Here is a 26,743-nt window from a genome sequence, read left to right on the forward strand (position 1 = left end):
TAGTAGGTTCTCAGTCATGAGAACCTGCTATATCATGACATGTCTGACGGGGCGCTACCTATACCATCCAAAGACTGAGACTGCTTAATGCCCGTATATGTTTAATGTATTCATATTTTCGTTATTTTCACAATGTTTATTCTTCTCATCGGGTAGGATTGCATTTTTCTTAGGCGGCATATTCCCCTGGGCCTGGTGGTATCTGGCTGCACCAGAGCACCTGGGATGTCAGGCTTTAAATCCCCACTTCTGAAAAGTGCCGCTTCTTAGCCGGATTATGTCTGGCCGTGTCATAAATAATAGAGGCGAGGCCTCAAAACTGAGAATATATTGGGGCGTGATATTTAAATTACAATCGTTTCTTGCCGCTGCATTTATCAATGTACGATCATTCTTACGCTCTGATTGGTGTGATACGAACATTTCATGAATCTCACGTGAAGCCTGTCGTACGTTAGGTTAATAAATGAGGGCCATTAGCTCTAAGGATGTGCTTCAATACATAACTGAAGTGGACACACTAATGAGTATCACTATGGTGCAATCTGTTTACCTTGTCATAAGCTAAAGCCTTTTCCCAAGCTAAAAGAAAACAAGGCGCTCTTCTGCAAAAGCACACCTGGGAGTGCTTGAGAGTCCTTTGAGGTGCAGCATGATTTTAGGTGTGTTTTAGGTGTGTTAAGGTGTGAGCCCAAATAGTCGTTGAACGACAAAAACAAGACAGCGATCAGGTGATAGAACCGGGGTATTGATGTCCCATCCGTGCAACCAATGGATATGATCGAAACCTGTAAACAGCCCAACCACATCACTGGAAAGTCAGCATTACTACAGGATCCTGACAGGGTAGTGGAGGTCAATTTTTTAATCTGCCAGAACATGACTTTCCACTTTTCATGGGCTGTCAACAACTTTTCCAGCAGTTATATCATCTCACCATGGAAATCAGAGTTAGCAGAGGATGGTTTCAATCCATCAACCTCTGGGTCAGAGGCCTCAAGACACTTCCATTAGGCCAATCTGCTGAAATTCACCCCAGATGGGACTCTAACCCACAATCCCTGGCTTAGGAGGCCAGTGCCTTATCCATTAGGCCACTGGGGCTTTACATCCCCAAAGCATCCCCATCACCAGTTCAGGAGAAATACATATACAGTTCAGGAGACGTAATGAAACAGTAACCTTGACTTTGACCTCCAAAATCGAAATCAGTTCATCCGCAACTCCTAGTGGTTATGTATGCCAAATTTAAAGTGCTTCCCTCTAGGCGTTCAGGGATATTGCATTCACAAGAATCGGATGGCCAGACATGAGGACACAGTCACCTTGACATTGAACCTTTGACCTCCAAAATCTCATCAATTGATTTGCGAGTTCAGATGAATGTTTTTGCAAACTTTGAAGGAACACAAACATGGGCGTTGTGATAAGATGGTGCTGTCTATTGTTTCTGAGATCAACAATACCTTCTAAAGTGGAACAGCTATGGCGTACCCGGTAATATTAGAGAAGAGCTCTCGTTGGCACTGTAGGCGGACAATCTAGAAAATTAAGTTACTTTAAACTTTAAACTGTTACATCTCTTCTGAATCACCATCTGCCAATTTCCAAGCCTCGTTGGCATGCCGACCACCATCTACAGGAGGTAAATCACTGGCTAGCTATGCATGAGTACCTCATACCTTTTACCAGGTTCAAGTGGTTAATAGTTATGGTCAAATGAAGCTTCATTAAGCTTTCTGAACAAGTTCTTCATTTTCTGAAAGCATTCACTCAGTAGTGTTTTATTATTGGTTGGGCATCTGTGATTGCCCTAGAGGTGCTCTCAGTCCAGCACCTCTCCCGCTCATCTTTGTTAGTTTTACACTGTCCAGCAAAATCACTGACACCATACCTCACACTCATCCATGCATACACCTTGCATACATGTATACAACCTTTGCACACAGTCTTTTGTCTCCCCTTTTCATGGGGTCATTACAAAGCATCTAGTGTTGATCTTAGCCTTTGTGTGAGAACATAGGTCTCCACATACATTGTTTTTATTAAGATTGACGACCAAATTGTTAGTTTTTCTGAGATTTTCCCAACCATTGCAATGTCTTTTATTGCCTCGTTGGCGCAGTAGGCAGCGCGTCAGTCTCATAATCTGAAGGTCGTGAGTTCAACCCTCACACGGGGCAGGTGTTTTAAAAAACAAAAAACACTACTGCTGCTAAAAATACAGTGACAGGTGGTTGAATACTGTCACAAGCACATGAATGGAATTGTCATTCTTTGGTTATTTCTGAGATTGATACAATGAAAGGAATTATTTAAGAGTGGTAGCAAACCAATGAAAAGGGTTATAGAACATATGTGGTATGTCCTTGGACATACTATCCAAGCAGGGAGATGAGTACAGAGATTTGGGTGCTAGCAAGACAGATGTAGGTTGCCCATTGTTCATTTAGACTTACCAGCAACATTGTTATGATACAAACCTTCATGAAAAACAGTCACAATTCTTTTTAAAGACTTGTGCATGGAACACACATGATAGTGTCTGAATTGGTCCATGTCCATACAGGTATGTCAAATGGACAACTCATCTAGCAGAGTGTACAACTCTACGCCTGAACAGGGACTTGAACCCTGGACCCTCAGATTAAAAGTCTGATACTCTACCGACTGAGCTACCCAGGCTTCTAAAACAATGGACTGTGGGAAAAACAATCTCCTGAACTACAAATTAAAGTGCAAGTAAATGAAGACCAAAAAGCTGTTGCCATGATCACGGTCTTCTGGACAGCAGGAGGATAGACCACGATTTGCACATTGCCTGAGAACACCAGATGTTATTGCACAAACTGGTTGAAAATTGGCTAAATTGGCCAAAACTGTTAAAAAGCTCAAAGCTCAAAACTCATCATGGCCACTAGCAGACTGTGAACATACTGCAAACCTGCATGACAGATGACGTTAGCGAGCACTTCATACATATCCCAGAATCAAGCTGTTGCCTTACCAGGGACTTGAGCTGTGGTTTTCTTTTTCGCTGAAAACGTTGATAACCTAATGCAATTTTATGGCTCCAGACAAATAAACTTTACTGCTAGTTGGTACAATAAAACAACTCTCCCTCTTGATCAGCTTCCTCTTGACGGAAAAAATCCACCAGATGACTTGCCATCCAAGCAGGGAGATCAGCACAGAGATTTGGGTGCTAACAAGATGGATGTAGGTTGGCCATTGTTCATTTAGAGATAGCACCCGCATTGTTATGATGCAAACCTGCATGAAAAACCGCCACATTTCTTTTTAAAGACTTGTGCATGTTACTTACATGATACAACAGTGTCTGAAAGTGTTCAGAATTGCCAAAGTGTACAACTCATCCAGCTCATCCAGAACTCTGCCAATTTTGCTCAATTTGGCCTTAATTGTTTCTGGACATCTATTCTTTTTAAACAGTTAAAAAGCAGGCCGGTTAGCTCAGATTGTTTGAGTGTGGTGCTAAAAATGCTAAGCACCGGCAGACACTTTAGGGGTACTAAAATCGCCAAACCCTACGCCCAAGATAATCTGTATCCACCTTTTGTTTGCACAAATCGGCCATTAACGCAAAACAAGTCTCAATCTCTACAGCTCTGCAAGGCCAAAAACATAGAGTTGTAAGGTTGTCTGATCAGTAAGTGCAATATGAGTCACAGGTAACTGATGTGCCTAGCACTCAATCTATTTCCTTCAACAAAAGCTAACTGGCCACCTAATTAGTCTGCCTTTTTTACAATTGTTACGTCAAGCCTAATTTTCAGCTAAACCTTGGCAATTCAGATTTGGAAAAAAATCTTTTGTACAGCCTTGTGGCCTAATGGACAAGGGGTCTGACCTTGGATCAGAAGATTGAGGGTTCAAGTCTGTTTATGGTTTCTAACTCCAGAAACAGAATGGGAGAACGTAGGATCTTGGTTTGGACTCCATAGCTATGCTTTCCATGTCTGTTTTGCAAAGCCAAAAACATATTCAGTCCCTACAACCCATACACGAATGCATGGACTAGTTTTTCTGCATCAATATCAGACATGATTTTCCTGAATGTGACGACTATTGCACTATGGAAACTGCGGTAGGCCTGGCCACGATTTCACGTCGGGAATATTTTTTCCGTGAAGGTTATTTAGAGTTCAACTCAGCAGAGTTTAAATGTGCGAAGTCAACATGAACAAAGAAATGTGTTTCTGCGCTGTTTCGAACAGGGGACCTTTCGCGTGTGAGGCAAACATGATAACCACTACACTACGGAAACTGATGAATAAAGATATTTTGCATGTTCATGGTGAAATTTATAGTTTACTGTAAATGTTTCAAATGCTGTTAGACATATGGATTTAGTCACAGATACTTTGTCATGGATTTGAGTGACAGCGAATATGTAATAAACCTAAACATATCTACATGTATTTACTGTGGCATAAATGCTGGAATAGCGCCACCTATTGATTTTGCCAAAAACAGAGCTTAGGCATTCCTCGTTAGTATAACGGACAGTATATCTGCCTGTCACGTGGAAGATCGGGGTTTGATTCCCCGACGAGGAGTTTTTTCTACCAGTTTAGGCCTCGAGGAAGTCCCAGCAAACACGTTGGACTATTCATGAGGGGAAAGCGGGCCTTGGCTCAGGCTGTGTTCAGCATGGGACTAGTCCGGTCAGGACTGATAGATAAAGGAGTAATATTTGAAAGAGTAAGTTCCTGTTTCAAAACAACAAGTTTTGAAACCATACACAACAGAAATATTACATATTTTACCCAGGGTTCTTCTCTTATTCAATGATCTCAGAAAAAGTAAAAAAATAGCTATCTTCCAAGCAGTTGACCGATGTTGGAGTTTCAGCTGTTGCAATAGCTTCCTTTCAGGGGTGTTAGTTTTTAACTATGATTTATACCATAGTAGTGCAAGCATTTTGCCATGGTTTGATTTCCAGCCACTACCAGGTTTTGAAGCCATATACAACATTATCATTACATATTCCACCCGGGTTTCTTCTCTCATTCAGTGATCTTAAGGGGCTGTAGCTCAGTGATAGAGCCCATTTTGAGTCTCAATGCCCAGATGTGTTACAAGATTTTCAGTGAACATTATGGTGTCAAGCGATGGTGGTATAGTGGTGAGCATAGTTACCTTCCAAGCAGTTGACCTGGGTTCAATTCCCAGCTATCGCATTAGTTTTCATTGTGTGGTTACTTGCTTTATTTGTCAAGATTAGCCAGAAAGGTTACTCGCCCAACTGGATTTGATGAAACATTAGATTTCTGTTATCCAAGCACAGATATTGACTCGTATTCCTCGTATAATACTCGTAATCAGCAAAAGTGCTTTATCTGTACTGGTTCCTCGTTTTAGTCAAGTATCCGGCTCCTCTCTAAGGCTTATATTGCAATCTTGTCACCCTACATGTAGGTGTACCCATATTTAAATAAACACACAGTAGCAAGAAATCTTTGTCCTTTGTAGTTCTATTTTTTTTTCCAATTCTTCTGGTCACACTTTGCACTATTTCACATCTTTTGTCTGTAGTTCTCTATTCTGTCAGGGCTTAACTCTATCTCCCCCAACTCTTTTTTTTGTTTCTTCTTATGTCTAGACAAGAAGTATTATGCTTTTGGGTCGTCCGTCCATCTCTACATCAGAATCAGAAATACTTTATTTATCACCGAAGGAAAATTCTGGAAAAGAGGGCTCCTTCGAATCAGCGACCTGTGGATTTCATCTTTATGTCGCTATAGTACTCCACTCTACCAGCTGAGCTATCGAAGGGAGCTAAAACTTACCTACGCACTTTGTGATGAAGAAGGTTCTGACTATTTTGAAAGCAGTGCAATTACAATTTCATTGTAGGTCTACTGTGTGTCCTTAAAATGGTGCTTTCTGCTGTCAAATTCTTTTTTTGTGTCTCAATACGGCTCTGTTTCTTTTTTTAAGTAGGCCTACATACTTGGCCTACATTTTGAAATCCATGCAGGTATACATGCATGCAGTGGTAAGCATGTGTTTAGGAACCCATGCTGAAGTTGACTAAAAAAAGGAATTAAAAAGAGCATCTTTTGGAAATTGATCTTAATGCCTTAAGTTAATAAAAAGGAAACATCCAACCTTTAAGGACACCAATTGTGTTGTCCAGTGATGGTGGTATAGTGGTGAGCATAGCTCCCTTCCAGGCAGATTCCCAGCCATTGCAGTAGTTTTCATTGTGTGGTTAGTTGCTTTATTTGTCAAGAAATAACCAGAAAGGTTACTTGCCCAACCTGATTTGATAAAATATTAGATCTCTGTTATGGTACAAATAAGGGAGCATATCAATCAATCAAGCTGCCTCCATGAGGATCCACAGACACAGGTAGCACACTACGATTTGCAATGTGTTTAAAGTTTATGAACATTTGTGCAAACAGTGTCTTTCTAGCACTTTGAAGTAGAAAATCAACAATTACTTGTGATAATTTCCATATAGATCAAAATAATCGTAGTTATCACTTTGGCCATAATCGTGCAGCCCAAAGAGATCTAATGTTTTATCAAACCAAGTTGGGCAAGTAACCTTTCTGCTGTCTTCTTGTAAAAAAAAACAACCAAGTAACATCACTCAAAGAAAGCTACTGCGATGGCTGGGAATCGAACCCAGGTCAACTGCTTGGAAGGCAGCTATGCTCACCACTATACCACCATCGCTGGGCAATGCAATATTTACTTAAATAAATCTTGTTGTACATCTGGGCATTGAGACTGTGAAGTGCGCTCTATCACTGAGCTACAGGCCCTGATGAGTCAGAAATTCCATCCAGGGGATCCTGTGTTATCACATTCACAAGAATGGGAAGTGTGTTCATACACATTGTCCCCCTTCGATAGCTCAGTTGGTAGGCTGGAGGACTGTAGAAGCATAATTCTGAACTCCTTAGGTTGCTGGTTCAAATCTGGCTCGAAGGAGCAGTCTTTTCAAGAGTTTCCCTTCAGGGATAAATAAAGTGTTTCTGATTCTGATGTAGAGATGGACAGACAGCTCAAGAACATATTACTTCTTGCCAAGACAGAACAAGAAACAAAAAAAAGAGGTGGGGGAAATAGAATTAAGTCCTGACAGAATAGAGAACTACAGATAAAAGATGTGAAATAGTGCCAAGTGTCACCAGAAGAATTGGAAAAAAAACTAGCTCCTCCTTTCTCTTGTTTGCTTACGGCCATACTACCCTGAACACGCCCGATCACGTCTGATCTCGGAAGCTAAGCAGGGTCGGGCTGGGTCAGTACTTGGATGGGAGACCGCCTGGGAATACCCGGTGCTGTATGCTTTTTTATCAGCAGAGGGCGCTGCTGCTGCTTCTTCTTTGCTGGACGCAGAGCTGACAAGGAAACTGTATAGAGGACGCAAGTATTTTTTTCTTCTTTTTTGGAAGCAACATCTTTATTTAGACCTGAAATAAACAATCTTAAAGTGTTCATCTATTCAAGTAGCAGTTCAAAATGCATTCAGTTTGACCACATCCTAACTAAATAATATATTCTGGATGATGCAAATTTACAGAGACGACAAGTCACCCAAGTCTCAGTAAAGACAGAGGTAAAACCAAGTGAGAAAAAGTTAGAGTAATGAAAAATAGAAACTTGGAAAGAAAGTATTCATGACTATGGCAACAGGTTAAATAAACGAATCAATTTACATACAGACAAACATACATGCACACCTGGACTTAAATTCACACCTGGTCACTTTATCACTTTAACACTGGACTCAACACTGACACTTTAATAATAATTTATGGTCTTTTCTTTGTTTATTTGACGAATGTTCTTATTGTTGGTCTTTTTTCATCCATTTTTTATTTCTTTTTCTTGCTAAAACTGCTGCTGTAACTTTCAATTTCCTTGAGGGAGTCATCCCAAAAGGATCAATAAAGATAAGTCTAAGTATAATACAATGACGGTTCAAGTCCACATGTGGCTGGAGAGATGCCACTTCACCTCCTGGGCACGGCCAGGTACTCTTGAGCAAGGCACTGAACCCCCCCAAAGGCACAGGTCCAGCTGGCAGCCCACTTACTCTGACATCTCTCCATTTGTGCATGAATAGGTCCTGAGCGTGTGTGAGTGTTTTTCAGACCTGTGTGTGTTTACTAACAGAGTGTAAATTGCAATTTTCCCACTGGGGATCTTATGTGATCTTATTAACAAAGAAAGTTGATGTGTATATGCGTTAATCTAAAAGAAAGTTGATGTGTATATGCATTAATCAGCAGACCTTGTGGCGCAACGGCAGTGTGTCTGACTCCAGATCAGAAGGTTGTGTGTTTAAATCACTCGGGGTCAAATGTTTAGTGGTGGCAGTAGCTCAGTCGGCCTTTGCAAGTGCCCGTGTTGACCAAAGTACAGAGTGTGGATTGGTGGCTGGAGAGATGCCAAGGCACTGAACCCCCCCCCCAACTGCTCAGGGTGCTGGTCCAGCCTACTCACTCATACCTCTCTCCATTTGTGCATGGTCCTGAGCATGTGTGTGTATTTCAGGCCTGTGTGTGATCACAAACAAATTGTAATTTCCCCACTGGGGATCAATAAATATTGTATGTTAAATTATGTTAATTAAAAAAAAAGTAGATGTGTATAGATGACATAATGAATTGTGATGATGGCATAATGAATGTTGATGATATAATGAAAAGCATTTTGATGTGTATATGCATTAATCAAAAAGAAAGTTGATGTGTATGTGCATTAATCTAAAATAAAGTTAATGTGTATATATGACAATGAATTGTGATGATGACGTAAAGAAAAGAAAGTTGAAAGTGTCTATGCATCAATCTAAAAGAAAGTTGTGATGATGACATAATGAATGGTGATTATTTAATGAAACGAAAGTTGATGTGTATATGCATTAATCAAAAAGAATGTAACTTATTATTTGTTAATGTAAATTCTGAAAAGCATAGAATTTGTCAAAGTAGCAGGAAATAGGGCTGTTGGTGAGTTTGCAGGTGCAGTGAACATTTCCATGGTAACAGGGAGTTCCACCAATCAGATATGTCACTGTAAAAAATAGAATGTTGGCACATCAAAGGAATGCTTTTGATCCTTTAATGCAGATCAAAGGTGCTTACGATGTTCTGGTTTCAGATCAGGTCCATATTAAATGATTGCACATGTAATGATTTTTTATGACCACTGTGCACTTTGTACTAATGAGTGGCAAATAACTGTTTTTGTCTTTTCTAAGATGTATATTCTGTGATGTCTGAGTAGTTACAGTGTGTAATTTTTCTACCTAATGGATATTTTCTAATGTGTTTTGTTGCCATAAGAGTGTTTTCTAGCTGAAGAAGAAATTATTTGGATTTTCTGTGTACTAACAGGTGGCACCCACATCTTCTACCATATCCATGAATTCATTCCCACAACTCTCAATTGCTCCAGTACAAGATGACACCATGGCTAATGGTACCCAAGCGCAAAATGTGGTTGAAATCAGGTAACCAATGTTGACACTGTATACACATTTTTAAGTATTTATTCATTTATTTATTTATTTGTATACTATTTGATTGTGAGTAATGCCTTTATTTTATTTTTTTTTAATTTAGGCTCTCCAAGAATTGCGAGCTATACGTGCCCAGCAAGACCAGGAGTATAATAAAACTTTGTTAGTGGATCAGGAGAAGGTAATACTTAAAAGTTCTGCTTACGTATAATTCACGTTCTCTTACAGGATGCATACATTCTTTAGAATGTGGTCTTCTTTTAATAGGAGTGGAAGAAACTAGCCTACCAGGCCTGTGAGGAAAGACGTCAAAAGGTTTGTTAGTAATATATTAGTTTGGTAAACTAGCTAAAGGTTTTTTAATTTTATTTTTAAATGAGAAGTCACATTTCAGGCTATTGAGGCAAGACGTCAGCAACTTTCTGCATGTGAGGAACCCTCAGATGGGGTGTTCATCAAATTTAAATATCCAAATGGACACATCAATATGAGGAAATTCAGCTTGTTGGAGCCAATCCAGGTGAAATGTGTTCAGCTTAAGGAAAAATATCAGGTGTCTTCTCAGTGGGTTGGAACACTTGACTAACACTGTTTCACATATTTTAAGATCTTGTGTGACTTTGTGGGACAAGATGATATTGCCAGTGAAATCTTTGTGGTGCAAGAAGCCACATCACCAAGATCAATTGAGAGCACTTCCTCCGGGTCAATAATGGATCATGGCATAAAAGCAACCTCAACTTTATATGTACTTTGGTTTTCAAATCATGATGTACAGGTAAATGTGTGCTGGATTAAATTCCTGTTTCAAATTAAAACAGTGTTTTGGTTTGCAAGCTCATGTATTGTGCATGTTCATATTCAGGAAATTCTGTCGGATCAACAAAATGATGGAGCTTATGCCCTACGCCATACATCTCATGGTCAGTCATCGCTGTGTGAGACCTCCTCCCAGCCAAGTCTCTCTGTGCCCTTTCTCCAGCCACTGCTGTTTGAGACCTCCTCCCAGCCAAGTCTCTCTGTGCCCTCTCTTCAGCCACTGCTGTGTGAGACCTCCTCCCAGCCACTGCTCACTCTGTTCTCGCAACCACAAGAAATCTTGACTCTCCATGATGAACCATCACTTCCTCCTTCATCTGCCCAGGAATCAATCATTATTCTTGATGAACAAGATGAGACAGTATTACAAAATCAGTCTCCTGTTTCAACACATGACCTCAGAGGACCTGATGATGAGTAGGTTTTTCCTCATTAACTTGACTTCACATTTTTGTGTATTTAAAAAATATATATGTATATATATATATCCGGTTATATTTAATCAGGTGTTAAACTTATAAAATATGGTACATATTTGGCATATTAATAAAATGCATGAACTTATTTGGTTGCAGGATTGATCTACAGACCATATTGGAAAAAATGGTCAGCAAAGTTGATGGAAGCTTCTGTCCAACAAGCAACCAAATAAATGTGTGCAGGGATAATGTTTTCCTGTGTAGCCTGCGGGCGTTCAAGGGTAGGTCCTTCAGCCCTGAAGCAAAATTGAATGTTGAATTATTTTTGGTTGGCAGCCTGGTCGCCCAGCGTCTGGTTGGCAGCCTGGTCGCCCAGCGTCTGGTTGGCAGCCTGGTCGCCCAGCGTCTGGTTGGCAGCCTGGTCGCCCTGGTCCGTTCAGGGGCAATTGAACATCTGCAAGTTTTTTAATAGCTGCCTCAGCTTCCACTTCATTGGTTTCCAGTTGTGCTGAAAAATACGTAGAAATCGTTAACTCCCAACTACCCTTGACATTAATACTGTAAATAATTTACCATTAAGGCTTCTTTGTTTTTGATTAAAAACTAAAGTATTAAGACTTCCTTTTAAGACTTGATACCTCCAAAACATTGAATTGGTAATTAGGCCAGTGGAGTTTGTTTACATCATTACAGACTCTGAATTGAGATTAAGCTAGCACAGCAGTTGTGTTCATGTGCTGCATTTACTTGGTTTTGGAAATTCCACAATCTCTACAGAGCTACCTTAGCTTAAGTTGGCTGACTGACTATATAAATGTCTGAATAATTTGAGAAGCCCGCTTTATGCCTACATTGTATGGTCAAAATAGCTCAAATTAAACATGGGTTGGAATCCCCATTCCAAAAGCCAGACAACTTAACCTTAATTTACTACATTGTGCCACAAAGAACCTCAGCTGTAAACACAATTGCAGCATTTTCCCAACATGGTTTCTTAGAACCTGCTCACCTTTTTTAGCGGCTTGGATCAACTTGGACTCCATTGACTGGAGAAGTGCAAAGGCCCTCTTCATGGAGATATCATTGGGAGACATATCTGTAGTACAAAATAAATTCAGTTAGTATCCGTAGATTAGCTCTTGAAAGATTCTGTCACTAACGTTCTTACCTCTAATCATTCTCCTCTGCAGCGCATCATGTCTTTCATTTGTGCCGCCGACTGGCAAACTCAAGCCTAAGGACAATGCAATTGCTGTTAATCAAATGTTTCTGCTCTTTGACGCCACAAATCATGAACTTGCTAAATTTCATTTCAGTAATTGAGTAATTTACCCCACTCTTTACATTCGCTATACTCCACTACATATTTTTAATACAAGCTTCAAACAGAAGAAATGTAACAACCTTTGTTAATCCAAACAGTCAGCGCACAAACAACAAAGACCCAAACAGCTGCCATCACTCCAGTCACCAAGAGAAAACGGTTCCTGTGCTACATGCCAGGTAAAAAACCATCATGCAGGTAGCACAGCTGTTGCTGATCAGCTCTGATTGTCTCTCTCTGCAGAGTCCGTGCTAGTTGAGATTCAGCCCATGAAAAATGGGAATTTGGAAGCAAGGGACATGTACAGACTATATTGTAAAGAAAGTCCAGGAAGTTGTGTTTTTTACAAGAAAGAAAGTCAATGATGTTTGTCTGAACACTGTTAGACTTTTTTTTTGTAAATTTGCGTTAACTTACTGGCAACGTGCTGTAACTTCCTGATTACAGTATCATAACTGTACATGTTTTTTTACAGTATAATACCCTTACTGTAACTTAGTTTTACAGTAGTAAAAATATCCTTGGTTTTACTGTTTAAAGAACTCCACAGTGACAAAGCCCCAGGGATTGATTAAATTCGTTGAGAAATACTGTAAGGAGAGGCTGTCTTGGTTGACATACCTCTTTAACATTGCGTGGAGGTCTATGGCAGTGCCTAAGGAGTGGCAGACCAGGGTGGTTGCTCCCCTCTTCAAGAAGAATGGCATCTGCCCATTACAGGAGTATCACTATGCTCAGGCTCCTTGGTAAACTCTACTCCAAGGTGCTGGAAAGTCAAGTTTAGCCAATCCTCAGCAAGGAGTGTACCAATGTTGACAGTGGTGGGATTTGAACCCACGCCTCCAGAGAGACTGGAGCCTTAATCCAGCACCCTAGACCACTCGGCCACACTACTTGCAAGTATCACTTCCCCAGATCTGACAAACACAAGGAACGTAACTAACGGTATGCTTGTCAATGTTATTGGAACAAAACGTTTGCAAGGGAAAAGCCAATCCTTACATTCTAAAAAACGTTATCACTCTTTGTCATTTTTCTGGCATTGTTGATTTTAGAATATTGTAACTAATAAGTAGGTTTAGGTCTGTGTGAATATGGGCTGAGCATTTACCTGGGCTGAATATGTGAACATCTTCTTTTGCATATTCACTGTAAAGAGCCATTACTCCTCCAACTGCCAACTATTGTTCCAGAGACAATAGGATTTACAGTTTTAGATTGCAAGGTAACTGTCAAAGACCAAAGACTTCAATGAAATACCTCAAGGGATCAAAACAGTTTGTCAAAATGGGAAAGTTCATGTTTTTTGATTAGAAATTCGAGCACAGTTGTTCATCTACCATTCAAAAACAAAAGTACGATCATGAAACACATATAACTTAGATTACCTAACTACAGCTCTGATTCAATACAGGCCAATGTCAGCGATCGTACAGATCTTTCTGCAGACCTTCACCGGCTAAATACCGATTCCCATACCGGGAGCTAAACCTGGGGCACCTGGTTGAAAACCAGGTATCCTAACCGCTAGACCATATGGGACTGACCACATATTAATAACAGGGATTTCATGAATCAACTCATAGTCTGGCTGGAAACAGGCCTTTGCTTGAACGTGAATGAAGACGCTTCTTAAGTAAGTTTTATCTTGAAGCTTTTGAGTGTTCTTTAGGTTTTTATCTGCTTTAACTATTACCGGACAGCGGGGGCACGGAGCAGAGCAGAGCGGCCGTTAGGGAGGAATCCTCCTCCGTGTTCAGCTCCATTTTGAACTGGCGGTGAAAAACTTAACGTCGGAACTTTATGACGAATAGAGATGTTGATAGGTTGATTTCTGTTAATAACAAACACAACTATAGTCAATAGAAAAAGAAAATATTTATATTAAAAGCCGTCTTGGTTCATCTTTCCACTGTTCCTACAATCACCACTCTGGTCTGGTTGGAAACTAAAGGATCTAAACTAAAAGATGTTCCTCTTTAACTAAAAGGTCTATCTCTGTAGGGATCCATCCCATAATGTTGTCACACACTTAGAATAATGATCTGAGTCTGTCAGCAGCAACAGCACAACCTTTAGTGGACGCTGACTTTACCTTTAAATTAGGAGTTTAAACAGAGACACAACAGGAAGAATAAATCCATCAAATCAAGCCCCCAATAATCAGCATGTGGCCTTGTTTTATTTCAGGTAGTCACCATGGAGCTGTTCCACATTCCCAGACATTTAAAACAAGTCAATCATTGGCGTTATTCTACGAGTCAGATGAATAAATCAGCTGTTTGCTATTTGAGCTGCTCTGTTTCCTGCTGCTCCGTCATTCTTTAGTGTCCTCTGGAAACAGGTTGCTGTCCTTTATGTTTCTTTTGGATTACATCATCAGTGTCTTTGCTTTAGTCTGAAGAAACTCCAACAGATTTAAAACCACATGCAGTCACAGAAAATACAAACAGGGAATAGAAAATATCAGACAAAGAATATGAAATGAAAAGTCCCCAAAGTAAGAAAATATAATGTCAATCTACCAAACAACAATAACTGGAGAGCATCCAATTAAACATGGCCGACTTCCAGTATGTCGGTAATGAAGAGAGGAATGTTTGGACATATTACAGATGAATTTTGTTTTTATTTAACCTTTATTTAACCAGGAACAATCCCATTGAGCAACAGTAACTCTTCTTCCAGGGAAATAAGTTTCATAATACATAAAGACAGGAAAATGGTTCCATACTACAACACAAACAAGACATTACACTTAACTTAAGCAGACATACAACTTAAAAACAGGCTCCACTGAGATTTGAACTCAGATTGCTGCATTCAGAGTCCAGAGTGCTAACCATGGAACACCATGGAACCTTTAGAAGTGTTGCAGGGTTATGCTAGACAGTTTCTTTCACAATAGCCACATGTATGCTATTGAAGGTACACAACAATCACAGCAAAGATGAAAAAGCAACAATTACAGGCCACCTTAAGTCATTTAGTTAGCTAAGCGTTCAGAGGATGTGGGAAAAAACAAGTCAAGAACAGGTTTTGAAAGACTGGCCACAGACAGTGAATACAGCAGTAGATATGTCTACTGTGTACAAACACATGGTAACTTTACATGTGTTTACAATAAAATGCTCACAAAACACTGTACTTGCAATTGCGTTTCTTGCGCACATTCATGTTCTCTTAATGTAAAGAACATTGAAAGTCTTAATTACCAATATCATGTCTCAGACATTAGTTCTAGATGAATACACTAGCTGTCAGAAGTGGGATTTGAACCCACGCCTCCAGTGGAGACTGCGATCTGAACACAGCACCTTGGACTGCGCGGCCATCCTGACTGATGTAACTAATGTTCAGTAGGACCTGTCTCAAAAATTATAATATAGTAAATTAAACATGCCGTGATATAGTAGTTTCTCAGTCATCCATGTCATATTAAACAAGGGAAGGTTTCTCAACTGTCAGCCCAAATATATGGGCGTTCATGGAGACATGGAAGAAAGTCACCAGGGTGGCAAACTGTTATGGATCCGTCAAAGATGCTTATGAATCCTACAGCAGAGCTCTACTCGGCATGTCTGACCACAACTCTGTTCATTTGGTTCCGTCTAACAAACCGGCACTGAAGAGAAACAAGCCGAAAAGAAAGTTAGTTCCGGTTTGGTCAGATGAATCAATCCAGTGTCTACAGGAATGCTACTGCTGCACTGACTGGGATCTATTCAAAAACAAATGTAAGGACATTGATGAGCTCAAAGAGATTGTTTCTGCATACATCCCCTTCTGTGAGGACTTAGTCATCCCTCGTAAATCTATCTCCTTATGTCCAAATAATATACCATGGGTCTGCAAATCTGTCAAAAGCATAATTAATCAACGAAATATTATCTTCAACCAAGGTAACATGACTCAATACAGAGTACTTCAAAAACAAGCTAAAAAGGAACTTAAGCTTGCAAAACTTAATTATAAGGACAAAGTTGAGAACATGCTGAGCACAGGCCACTCACGTCCTGCATGGGAGGGTGTGAAAGCAATGATGCAACCTAAGAAGCGTCTGGTCTCCCTCAATGGCATGTCACACCTTGCCCTCTCAAACGATTTTTATAGTAGTTTTAATATTTATGATTTTAGTGAGGAGCTGTCAGATTTTAATAACGTTGCCCCAAAGCTGAAAACAAGAACAGGCTGCAATATATAGTTAAGGTGTGTGGCAAGATTTCTCACAACCCTCTGACTGACTTAAGCTCTGTATATGAGACAAGGTCCCTCAAGAAGGCCCAATCAGTCCTGGCTGACCCTAGTCACCCCCTGAACAGCTGCTTCATCTTGTTGCCGTCTGGCCGCAGATTCGGTCTAAAGCCTAAATGCAGGACAAACAGACACAAAAACTCTTTTGTCCCTGCTGCTATAGGATTTTTAATAAGTCAATGTGAGGTGTGGACTTCCGTGTAGTACGTATTTATTTTATTTCTAGATGTATGGCTGTTGTCTTGTATAACCTGTGTGTTATTTATGTTACATGGTGCTGCACAACAAATTGCCCCCCGGGGATAATAAAGACTCCTTGAACCTTGAAGGGCAACAGGACTTGGTAAAAAGGTCCTCCGCAGAAGTTTTGTCTCTCATCCAAGAGACTTCTTTAGTTGTTGTTTTTTACACAGAAAGGGTTGGACACAGTGCCCACTCCCCTATCCATATCTGACAATTGAAAGCTGTGGGGAAAGGGGGGTTCCAAAGCTAATAGACCATTCAACAAGCAATTCTGATGAACTATACTGGCCCATTCAGGATGAGCACTGTATACTCTGACTGCAGCAACACAAGTTCAAATTTCAGTGATACCTAATTTTTATGGTGACTGAATGCAAAGTGTGTATCCACCATGTAACTCAAAGCCTATCACTTCCAGTCAATACTGTCAAATGTGACGCTCCTTCAAGTTACATTAACAACCAGGTGACTCCTCAACATGCCCCCACCAATGTACTGTTTTCAGTCTAACTGGCCAAGGACATTAAACCTGTAAGCTTACTTTAAACTAAATGTGGAAATTTGAAAGGTTGATTTTTTTTACTTATACTGTGGCTTAAAATAAAATATGTGGCATAAAATATTTGGTGTGTTTTTAAATATTTAAAAATATATGTCCGTCTCTAAAAAAATGCAGATGATAGGCAAACTAAAAAATTCCTTCTATAGCTGCATCTTTGATCATGGCTTGCTGCTCAATTACAGGAGCACTTTCAGTGATAGACTCATTCTCCCAAAATGCACCACAGAGCGCCACAGGAAGTCATTCCTGCCTGTGGCCATCAAACTTCATAACTCCTCCCTCTAAGTGTCCGACAAACTTAGGGGGGTTGAAACTGGACATTATCATCTGTTTTGTGCAATAACACTGGCTTGTAATGTGTGCAATACTCAACTGCTATTATTATTATTATTATTATTATTATTATTTCTTTTCACCATTGCAACACCTTAATTATGTTATTTATGTAAATACTGTATCATAATATACCTTTAACTATGTAAATATCCACACTCCTTATATTTCTTTATTTCTTTATTTATATTTCTTATATTTCTAATATCTGAGCAATTGTAACACAGAGTTTCCCTTCGGGGATCAATAAAGTATTTCTGATTCTGATTCTGATCCAAGTTGCAGCTATAGAAGGAATTTCTCTCCCGACAGAGTTCAAGCATTTGGTTTAGTTTTAAAAAAAATGTCCCCCTTTCATACAATACAAAACAAAATACAATAGAACCGCTGGCGGAAGTGGAAGAAAAATTCAATCGCATCCTGGCCCAAGACCGTGGCAGCAGAGATACGCAGTCGAATGCAGGACGGGTCCCAGAGACCCGAAGGCCGATGCCGCGGTAGTAGAAAACTACAACCGCATTCTGCCCCGGGTCCCAGAGACCCGACAGCCGAGGCCAACAGTCGCTCTCGCCATGCTGATAAGCAGTTGTATTTGCAGCAATGTCCCAGTGAAGTGTGAAAACAATATAGAACATACAATTAAAAAGTCTTGGAAAGCGTGTAACATGTTTATTTTTGTAGTCTTGTTGTGTGTGCAGATCGTGGATTGTTATCCCTCCTCAAAAGGTCCTGCTGTTAGTTGGCAGAAACGGCTGCGTCGCTGATGCAGGTTTCATCAGATGTAGCTACGTTAATATGGAACAACACAAGCATAACATTCAGAAATGAGCAAACTACATGTAGGCTATGGCAAAATTGTTACTTTAACAGTTTTTTTTACGTTTTTCAATTGATAGCAACAAATGTGGTCACGAATTTACCCGTGACTCCATCTGGAAAATTATTCGCGATTTCGAATTCGCATTTTTGACCCTCTGGATTTACCGTTGGACACACCTCCGCATGAGACGAGACCGTATGAGACGGGACGGATGACATGGGTCGCTCCAGGCTGCAGCCATACCCGTCTCCAGTGAGACGGCATATTGTGGTTCTAGCCTCTCGTCTTCAGTCTGGCAGAAGCGAGAGAAGGAAACACACTACTTGTTGCCGGTCTCATCATTTTCCTGTTCTTTTCAGGTTAGTTGCTGATAAAAACACACATTTGTGACCGAAATAAGGTCAACACTTGATAGGAATGCTTTTCCGTGTTTATACTGGATAAAGAGTGTAATTATGAGTTGTTTAGAGAAACACAGAGTAACGTGGTCGGAATGCTAATGCTAAAGCCGAGTAAGCTAGCTGCACTCCCGGAACGTGTCACAGTGGGTATATTGTCCCGTTTTGAGGCTCCTATGTTAGTTCAAGTAATGTTAAGTGCTGTTCAAGCAAGTGTGTATTTGAAAGACTGTGAAGATGTATTGAGTTAACTGTTATCTGTGTAATATCTCACGCCAGCTGTATCATTTTGTTAATATAATTAACAGCATTTTGCTAATCTGTTAGCGCCCAGCCTGCGTGTTGGGAATCATAGTGGTAACGTTGCAGTTATTTAGCTTAATACAGCTATCAAAACTGTAAGCAGCAGACAAGAGAAAACTGGGTTTGAGTTATGTGATGATTATAGTAACTTAAAGATGTTCTGTTGAGAAAAAATGTGAAATTGAGAATACATTGAGAGGACATGTTTATGTGAAAAATAATGTCTGGCAGAAGTGAGAGAAGGAAACACACTACTTGTTGCCGGTCTCATCATTTTCCTGTTCTTTTCAGAACAACATTTTAATCTGACCACAGGCCTCACGCCCGGGGCCTGTTGCAGAGACACTCAGTAAAGAGATGAAGAATCTGCTTGAAGCCGAGCTGAAGAGGGTCCAGCGGTATGCAGTGGATGTGACTCTTGATCCTGATACAGCACATCCTGAACTCATCCTGTCTGATGATGGGAAACCAGTGAATGATAGTGATGTGAGGAAGAATCTCCCAGACAACCCAGAGAGATTTTCTCGTTTTTGTAATGTTTAAGGAAAACAGAGTTTCTCTTCAGGCAGATTTTACTTTGAAGTTCAAGTTAAAGGAAAGACTGGATGGACTTTAGGAGTGGCCAGAGATTCGAGCAACAGGAAGGGAGACATCACACTGAGTCCTCGGAATTGTTACTGGACAATATGGTTGAGAAATGGAAATGAATACAAAGCTGCTGCTGTCCCTTCAGTCCTTCTCTCTCTGAAGTCTCCTCCTCAGAAGGTGGGGGTGTTTGTGGATTTTGAGGAGGGTCTGGTCTCCTTTTATGACGTAGATGCTGCGGCTCTTATCTACTCCTTTACTGGCTGGTCCTTCACTGAGAAACTCTTCCCATTCTTCAGTCCCTGTCCTAATGCTGGTGGTAAAAACTCTGCCCCTCTGATCCTCTCTCCTGTCAGAGGAAACTAATCACTGATCTCATTTCAGGTATTGATTCATTTTCAATCAAGAGAAAAACTGTACATATTCATATATTTTACATCTTATTTTCTACAGAATCTGTTTCCTGTGGTAATTGATTTACACTTTATTCCATTTATTATCATATGTTAAATGATAAGTAATTACTTGCAAATTGAATCAAACGTTATCTTGACGTATTTGGTGTCTTTAGAAACTGATTTCTTCTGGAAGTTATAATAAATGTTTGTGGGTTTAACAGAGGTTTAAATAGATATCGTCCACATAACGTGTGTCATGATGCATCAAATGAATGTGTTGATTATTTAATCAGATCCACATTTACTAGTATTTGATGTGCAGCCACAGAAAACATATTGCTGAATATTTCACTGTGTCATGAAGCTTCATTTAAGAGTGAGGCCTATTCCATCCCATAATGTCTCCAGAACACAGTGTGTGTCCTTGTTATACCGGGTAGAAAAAGTTAATGGATGTGTCTATCTTGTGTGAAAAGTCTTTTGGATAATTACTGGTCACTTTGGCCATTTTTCATTTGTATCATGAATTCTGTAATATGGTTTATGAGTCAAAGAAACATGTAAATATGTGATTGTAGAATAAAAACTGTAAAATAAAGCAGCTGTTGAACACAAGGCCTGAGTAAGCAGTGAGAACTTGTTTACACACAAGTTGGATGTCAGTCGAGGATGATCTTTATTGTTGAGAATAAAGTAGAACTTTCAGTATTAGTGCCAGACATTAAAAGAATAAATCAGAGAAAGAAGTTGTTTTTTGCGTTTTGAGAATAAAATCAAAAGAAGTGAAAGAATAAATCCAATTTTGAGCGTATTCTAAAGTGACTGGAGGAAATGTTCAGTAAGCAGAGCTTTGTCAGCACTGCTGTTCTTTGATAAAAAGTGGTCTACACAACAGGATGGGGACATATTCTAATAAAATCTAGTTCAGATTTCCATAGGAAGAATTACATACAGATATCTGCAATAAATATCCAGTCTAGCTACTAAATATTAAAACAGCCACTTGTACTAATGGGTAATGTAGATATTGCATTAAAGATCAGCCACCCACTCAGATCAGCTGGTATCCTGTCTATAATGGAGTGGTATGGAAATTTTTAAGTGACCCCAAACTTTGGACCAGTAGTGTATCTACATTACCCATTATCACCAACCATTCATTCAATCATCCAAAGGCACATTATGTTTACTAATCTGATATCATTTTAAAAAACTAACTAGAAACACACTGGCAAACCTATTTGCAATTATGTAAGCACATAATGTAATCTGAAAACTGCCCTGGTTAAAAAAACAATGCAACTGATCTCAGCTGGGATTCTGTCTACAATGGAGTGCAATGGAAATTTCTAAGTGACCCTAAACATCTGACCGGTAGTGTATATAGGTGAATTAAGAGTTATTCCAACCAGACCAGAGTGGTGATTGTTGGAACAGTGGAAAGATGAACCAAGACGGCTTTTGGTAGATTTATTTAGTTTCTGTCCACTTTTAATGAAGTGTGTTTTACGATGACAAAAGTAGTGATTATTTACATGGAGTCTGGTGAGACAGTGTGTTTTGTTGTTGTATTTACTTTCATTCATTTATAAGGTCTTTATTTATGTGTGTTTCCCTGTTATGCAACTTAATTAGACTTACAAGGAAGCAGAGATGGGAGACAGGAAGAGTCACGCTGCCCTCTGCTGGTCAGGTCTGCTCACTGCAGCCTCAACATTCCCCCTCAGCTGCTTTATTACTTCATTATGCTTCATTAGTATATGTCTCATTAACATTTGTCTAAAGGTTCATCATAGAATAAAGCAACCAACATGTTGGAAAGAAACAACAATAAAAGGCAAAAGAAAGCAATAAAGACAACTTTTAATGTAAAAAGCACATAAAGCACTGAAAATAATCACCGGGCTCTGGGAGTGTGTGTGTGCGTTTATGTGTTTGTATGTATTTTTGTGTGTGTGTGTGTATTCATGTGTGTGTGTGTGTGTGTGTTTATGTGTGTGTATGTTTATGTGTGTGTATGTGTGTATGTTTTTCTGTGTGTGTGTGTGTGTCCGTTTGTGTATTTGTTTGTGTATTCATGTGTATGTGTGTTTATGTGTGTGTATATATTTTTGTGTGTGTATTTATTCATGTGTATGTGTATGTGTGTGTGTGTGTGTATGTATTTTTGTGTGTGTGTATTCATGTGTATGTATGTGTGTGTGTGTGTGTGTGTATGTATTTTTGTGTGTGTGTCTGTTTGTGTCTCTGTGTGTGTATATATACAGTATATATGTATTTATTCTACTCTGTTAAGTGTCTCTGTAGACGTCCCTGCGTTGGCTGACATCTCCATGCCGGATGTGGCCGTAAGGTTGCCATGGCAACGCTCGTCATCAGCTGATCTTCTTCTTCTCTTGCCAACCACGACGTCTTTATCTCATCAGCTGATCTTCTTCTTCTCTTACCAAACACGTCTTTATCTCATCAGCTGATCTTCTTCTTCTCTTACCAAACACGTCTTTATCTCATCAGCTGATCTTCTTCTTCTCTTACCAAACACGTCTTTATCTCATCAGCTGATCTTCTTCTTCTCTTACCAACCACGACGTCTTTATCTCATCAGCTGATCTCTACCCAGAATCAACGTCCTTACACCAGTCTACAACCATGTATGTATCTGTGTGTGTGTGCATGAAGTATACTTTTTAGTTAAATTACAATTTACACTCTGTTGTTATTACACACATTACACAAAGGCCTGAACTACACACACATGCTCAGTACCTAAACATGCACTAATGGAGAGATGTCAGAGTGGGGGGGCTTCCCATGGAAAGACACCCCGAGCAGTTGGGGGTTCGGTGCCTTGCTCCAGAGCACCTTGGCAGTGCCCAGGAGGTGAACTGGCAACTCTCCAGCTACCAGTCCACCACCAGACTCTGGTCCGTACGGGGACTTGAACCAGCGACCCTCAGGGTCGCGGCCCAACTCCCCACGGACTGAGCTACTACCCCCCCAATTTGTCTGTGTGTGTGTGTGTGTGTGTGTGCTCTGTGTCTGTATGTGTATCTGTGTGTATGTGTTTGTGTGTGTGTATCTTTGTGTGGATGATTGTGTGTCTGTGTCCGTGTGTGTCTGTATCTGTGTGTGTATGTGTATCGTGTGTGTGTGTGTGTGTGTGTCTCTCTCTGTTTGTGTGTGTCTGTGTGTGTGTGTGGGTGGGTGTGTGTATGTGTGTGTGTATGTGTATGTGTTTGTGTTTGTTTGTGTGTGTGTCTGTGTGTGCATGTGAGTCTCTCTGTCTGTGTGTGTGTGTGTGTGTGTGTCTGTATGTGTGTCTGTGTGTATGTGTTTGTGTGTGTGTATCTGTGCGTGTATGATTTTGTGTCAGTATCCGTGTGTGTCTGTATCTGTGTGTGTTTGTGTGTGTCTGTGTCTGTATGTGTATGTGTATCTGTGTGTGTGTGTGTCTCTCTCTGTTTGTGTGTGTCTGTGTGTGTGTGTGGGTGGGTGTGTGTATGTGTGTGTGTATGTGTTTGTGTTTGTTTGTGTGTGTGTGGCTGTGTGCATGTGAGTCTCTCTGTCTGTGTGTGTGTGTATCTGTATGTGTGTGTGTGTGTGTCTATGTCTGTGTCTGTATGTGTGTCTGTGTGTATGTGTTTGTGTGTGTGTATCTGTGTGTGTAAGATTGTGTGTCAGTGTCCGTGTGTGTCTGTATCTGTGTGTGTTTGTGTGTCTGTGTCTGTATGTGTGTGTGTGTGTATCTGTATGTGTGTATCTGTATGTGTGTGTGTGTGTGTGTGTGTGGAAGGTACAGCTTCAGTTCCAGTAACCCCCCCCCCGGTGTGTTTTATCTGTTTTTAAAAAGAAAAACAGATAAAACACCAGAATTAACCCTTCAGACTCCAATCATCTCACTCGGCTGCCAGCCTGGGTATTATTAGTTAAGTGAAGCAGGTTTAAAGGAATCCACTGGTGCTCATGAGTTTACCCCTCCATGCTGAAGTTGACTAATAGTCCCCCCCTCCCCCCATCATAGAGATTAGCATGGTTTTTTAATTCCAAAAGCCAAGAGAACTTTATCAGGATCCATATTATCCTGATCCATGAAATTACTGGTCTTTAATAATAAAAATGTGCCTCTATAGGAATTTAATATAGGGGGGTGTATACTTATGTCCCTGTATTTTAACATAGGGGGGGGTATATACTTATGCCCCCTGTATTTTAACATGGGGGGGTGTATACTTTTCCCCCCTGTATTTTAACATAGGGGGGTGTATACTTATGTCCCTTGTATTTTAACATAGGGGGGTATATACTTATGCCCCCTGTATTTTAACATAGGGGGTGTATACTTATGCTGCCTGTATTTTAACATAGGGTAGTGTACACTTATGCCCCCTGTATTTTAACATAGGGGGGTGTATACTTATGCCCCCTGTATTTTAACATGGGGGGGTGTATACTTTTCCCCCCTGTATTTTAACATAGGGGGGTGTATACTTATGCCCCTTGTATTTTAACATAGGGGGGTATATACTTATGCCCCCTGTATTTTAACATAGGGGGGTGTACACTTATGTCCCCTGTTTTTTAACATAGGGGGGTGTATACGTATGCCCCCTGTATTTTAACATAGGGGGGTGTACACTTATGTCCCCTGTTTTTTAACATAGGGGGGTGTATACGTATGCCCCCTGTATTTTAACATAGGGGGGGTGTATACTGTTGCCCCCTGTATTTTAACATAGGGGGGGTGTATACTGTTGCCCCCTGTATTTTAACATAGGGGGGTGTATACTTATGCCCCCTGTATTTTAACATAGGGGTGTGTTTACTTATGCCCCTGTATTTTAACATAGGGGGGTGTATACTTATGCCCCTGTATTTTAACATAGGGGGGTGTATACTTATGCCCCCTGTATTTTAACATAGGGGGGTGTATACTTATGCCCCTGTATTCTAACATAGGGGGGTGTATACTTATGCCCCCTGTATTTTAACATAGGGGTGTGTTTACTTATGCCCCTGTATTTTAACATAGGGGGGTGTATACTTATGCCCCTGTATTTATTACTCATGCAGTATATATGTTAATATTCTACTCTGTTAAGCGTCCCTGCATTGGCAGGATGTGGCCGTCAGATCACCATGGCAACGCTTGTCATCAGCTGATCTTCTGACTTCTTTATCTCATCATCAGAAAAAACTTTACACAAGTCGAAGGCTGACGTGAGGGTGTGTGTGTGTGTGTGTGTGTGTGTGTGTGTGTGGGTGGGTGTGTGTGTCTGTGTGTGGGTGGGTGTATGTGTATTTTTGTGTTTGTGTGTGTATGTCTCTGTGTCTGTGTGTGTATCTGTGTGTGTGTAACTTTGTGTGTGTGTGTATGTCTGTGTGTATCTGTGTAAGTGTGTGTCTGTGTATGTGTGTGTTGTTTATAATAATATAATGAATCACAAATCACAATCATTATTTATAATGTTTATTATCCAGACAATAGATTATAGATATAGACCAAAATATAATAACATGTTAACAATGTTAACAAAACGTTAATGACACGCTAATAACACGCTAATAATACAATGACAACACTCCAAGATACAACTATTATAAATGCATTAAAGACAATTCAGATTACTTGTATACATCGCATAGTATTAATATACAGACACATACACACACATACACACTCACACACAGACAAACACACACACAGACACACACACACAAAGACAAACACACACACACACACACACACACAGACAAACACACACACAGACAAACACACACACAGGCAAACACACACACACACACAGACACACACAGACAAACACATACACACAGACAAACACACACACTCACACAGACAAACACACACACACACACAGACAAACACACACACACACACACTCACACACACACATAGATAAACACACACACACAGACAAACACACACACACACACACACACACAGACAAACACACACACTCACAGACGGACACACACAGACAGACACACACATTTAAATAAAATGATTAGTAATAATCTCTAAGGTGACAGTAATGTTAAATATATATATATATATATATATATATATATATATATATATATAGAGAGAGATATGTATATATATAGATATATAATATAATATATATAATACATTATAAGTACATATAATATCATCTACGTACACACACCACATACTAATGTCAGGATCAAAGGTTACCTTCTACCATTCAACTTATTATATATTATTATTATATTATTATAATTCTATAATATTATTATAAGACTGTAATATAATTATATTATTATTATCATATTATTTGTATTATTATATTCATATTTTTATATTATTAAAGTAATATATTATTGTATTTATATTATTTTAATATTGTAATAAAATTCATTGAGTATTTATGTCTTATTTCCCATCATTTCTGTTAAATGTCTGTAGTCTCTCCCTTTCTCTCTCTCTCTCTCCCTCTCTGTGTGTGTTTGTGTGAGTGTGTGATCATATTAGTTGTGTGTGTGTGTGATCATATTAGTTGTGTGTGTGTGTGTGTGTGTGATCATATTAGGTGAATGTGTGTGTGTGTGTGTGTGTGATCATATTAAGTGTGTGTCTGTCTGTGTGTGTGTGTGTGTGTGTGTGTGTGTGTGATCATATTAAGTGTGTCTGTCTGTGTGTGTGTGTGTGATATTAAGTGTGTGTGTCATTCTCTGTGTGTGTGTGTGTGTATCTCCTCACAGCGACTACAGCAGCCCAGAGCATCAGCAGCAGGA

The 26,743-nt window shown here is 39.9% G+C and overlaps 6 non-coding genes across 6 annotated transcripts; 2 read left to right on the forward strand and 4 right to left on the reverse strand.

Annotated features, from left to right (window-relative positions):
* Positions 1 to 1,031: 1,031 nt before the first annotated feature.
* On the reverse strand, positions 1,032 to 1,104 carry trnar-ccu (transfer RNA arginine (anticodon CCU)). The gene has a single exon. It is a non-coding gene; the product is annotated as a tRNA-Arg (tRNA).
* Positions 1,105 to 2,110: 1,006 nt separating this feature from the next.
* Positions 2,111 to 2,183, forward strand: trnam-cau (transfer RNA methionine (anticodon CAU)). Its single transcript has one exon. It is a non-coding gene; the product is annotated as a tRNA-Met (tRNA).
* A 429-nt stretch (positions 2,184 to 2,612) lies between these two features.
* trnak-uuu (transfer RNA lysine (anticodon UUU)) lies at positions 2,613 to 2,685 on the reverse strand. Its single transcript has one exon. It is a non-coding gene; the product is annotated as a tRNA-Lys (tRNA).
* A 1,530-nt stretch (positions 2,686 to 4,215) lies between these two features.
* On the reverse strand, positions 4,216 to 4,288 carry trnav-cac (transfer RNA valine (anticodon CAC)). Its single transcript has one exon. It is a non-coding gene; the product is annotated as a tRNA-Val (tRNA).
* A 2,351-nt stretch (positions 4,289 to 6,639) lies between these two features.
* Positions 6,640 to 6,711, reverse strand: trnag-ucc (transfer RNA glycine (anticodon UCC)). The gene has a single exon. It is a non-coding gene; the product is annotated as a tRNA-Gly (tRNA).
* Positions 6,712 to 7,212: 501 nt separating this feature from the next.
* LOC116682390 (5S ribosomal RNA) lies at positions 7,213 to 7,331 on the forward strand. Its single transcript, XR_004330422.1, has one exon. It is a non-coding gene; the product is annotated as a 5S ribosomal RNA (ribosomal RNA).
* Positions 7,332 to 26,743: the final 19,412 nt, after the last annotated feature.

Source organism: Etheostoma spectabile, unplaced genomic scaffold (genome assembly GCF_008692095.1).
Source record: "Etheostoma spectabile isolate EspeVRDwgs_2016 unplaced genomic scaffold, UIUC_Espe_1.0 scaffold00018787, whole genome shotgun sequence".
NCBI classification, from domain to species: Eukaryota; Metazoa; Chordata; class Actinopteri; order Perciformes; family Percidae; genus Etheostoma; species Etheostoma spectabile.